The sequence below is a fragment of the Cyprinodon variegatus genome, unplaced genomic scaffold (assembly GCF_000732505.1).
Source record: "Cyprinodon variegatus isolate N-32 unplaced genomic scaffold, C_variegatus-1.0 Scaffold260, whole genome shotgun sequence".
NCBI classification, from domain to species: Eukaryota; Metazoa; Chordata; class Actinopteri; order Cyprinodontiformes; family Cyprinodontidae; genus Cyprinodon; species Cyprinodon variegatus.
The window spans coordinates 95,366-98,090 of record NW_015150713.1 but is presented as its reverse complement, the minus strand read 5'-3'; positions in this window follow the sequence as shown (position 1 = coordinate 98,090).

Genomic DNA, 2,725 nt, shown 5'->3' with positions numbered 1-2,725 from the left:
GATGATGATGATGATGATGATGATGATGATGATGATGATGATGATGATGATATATTGGGAGAAAACTGTCAGAAGCTTTAGAAAAACTTGAGAAGCGAAAAACTATCAAAAGGTGTAATGGGTTTAAGTTTCATAAGGAACATCAGTTAAGCTAAGCCAATGAGACAGAATACTATCAGTGGTTAATAATGTATGTCAAGTAAGAGTTGAAGTGTGAGTTAAGAAACAGGTATGTTTTCTACATGGTCTCCAAACATCCTGAACATCTTGGAATGACTCATGCTCCTGCTCAGAGGGGAGGGGTTTGATTACGGTATGTGCCAAGTGGCAAGCAGGAGCAAAAATTTCTGTCTAATGTGTTTCAGCAGTCTTTCTTTTGCCCAAATTAAGGAAATAGCCTAAAACAATGCTACCAAAGTTTAAATGTAATGGCATTCCTTTGGGGGAAACAAGGATCTAACTCAGTGCTGAATCAGTGTGTTTTTAAAGAAAGGTGATTCAGTTTATCAACACAAGATTTAGAAAATCAACTCAGCCTTTTCCAGGAACTACTTTGCTCTTCTTTCACATAAACACAGAGTCTTACTCCCTTTGGAAACTCAAGGTTTTCTGTCCCCTTCAGTGACTTCCAAGTGAGTCACAACTCAGCAAGTATAGAAGGGGGATTAGAGTTACTGAATTAATGAATGTTTTGACAATTGTTATTTCACACATGCCTATATTAGTACATAATTGCAGCAAATTACTAGCAATTCTTTATTTTACAGTGAAGCAAAATAACACACACTGCTGATCTGTCCTATGAATTTTCAAACAATCAATGTTTACGTCTCAATACTCTGTTTACAGTCTTAATTTTTGCGACAGGCTTGTTTCATCATCTATCAGAGACAGAAGTAGTTGAGTTGAAATTATTAAAGTCTAATTTGGACAGGTGTATGAATGATTTTATATGTTTTTAGTATCAGAGTATTTTTAACCTTTGAAACCTCTCTACCAGAGAACACAAGGGAACACCCAGCTCAGCCTTATTATGGGACTACTGTTTAGTTACCTGGGAACCACGGAGTAACTAATTAGGAACTAACGGGTAGTTTCGCTTAACTTAAGAGTACACAAAAATATTAATTCATGTACAGGTATTGATTGAATAATTAGTTCCTCTGTAAGCAATTGGTATGATGTTTCACTTTACTTTAGGGTACACAAAAACCTTATACAATGGTCAGGTTATTATCAGCTGTATAGTAGCTACTTGATATAATGCTTGACTCAACAAAGGTCATTAAGTATTTACTAAGCAATAATTTTGTACTCAGTAAAGTAGTTGTTCATAAGCTGTGACTTCACATGTTTAGGGTTTATTCAGAACCAGAGAATTTCTACTCTAATTTTGTGCTTACAAACCAGTTTTCCTGTAATAAGGACTGGTTGACTACCCTTTAGGCTGTGCCTGAATGTCCACCCTAACCCCTTAATCCCTGTATAGAGTGGGGACTGTATTGTGGACTTTATAGTGCACCCATTTAACTAACCGTTCAGAGAGATGACCGCTACTTTTTGCTCCCAGTTGGTCACTTGACTGGTTCCTCGCCCAAAACATGCGCCATTTTTGTTCTCTCTCAAGCCCCAAAACTCCCATGATCCTTTGTAAGGAGAGCTACTGCAAAGCATTCTAGGTAATATCTGGCCGTCTAGTGACCTCACTTTTCAAGGTGCATTGTAAAAAAAATTTGAGTCCACAAGACTATCAGACACTCATAATGTGGTTTAGGGAACACGTTCAGACACAGTCTTAGTTTCCTTGGTAAAATTACACATCAGTTTATTTACTTTGTGTTTCCCATATAACTAACTACCTGTATACAGTAGTTACATAAAAAGGCTGGGCTAGACTACCCATTAGCTCCTTGTTAGATATTTTAGCGTTCTCTCCTAATTAATCAAATGATGTTTACGTTATTATAAAGTGTTACTCCTTTCTGTTTTTATCAGGTAGCACTGACTTCAAACTATGTGGTTTGTTTGTATCCTTCTTTTGTCCTCTCATGTCTGAATATATTGGAGCAGAGAGGTGTGTATCCTGCATCTTGTACTGCTTTGTGTTAAAAGGGGATTTTCCTTCTCTGTCTTTTTCTGCCGCCCTGCTGTTTGTTTTCGAGAAGAGGGTTTGTTTTACTCAGCTTTGCAATTCTATGGAAACAGAGATTCTATCATGATTCACATCCTGAACTTGATTGTACCAGACTAAATAGAATCCCAGTTGAACAGCAGAAATAACTTTAGCCCACTTTTGATGTAAACCTTCCCTCTTGTAATATACATTTGGCTCTCTGACAGAACTATATGCTAGTTAATTAATATGTGCTCTTTTTTTTATTCAGTAGGAAGAAGGAAGCATTTAATATTCTGCTAATTTTCCTTTTTTAATCTTTGTTTCAGAGAAAGAAATGTTAACAGAATATTAACAGTTATTAACAGTTATTATGAAAGATGTGTTTAATAAAAGTTATTATTGTCTATTTTCCCCTTGCCTTTTAGTAAAATGACTATAACCCCCTTCTGAAGAAGCTATATGTTATCTGTGAAAGATTGAGTGTGTTTATGTTTGACACAAAAAAGTAAAAAAACAACAACATTTTTTGTGTTCAATTTGTATAATTTTGATATGCTTAAAAGTGAAAATGTGCGATGTATACAGAATGATGTAACTTATTTCTGTCTA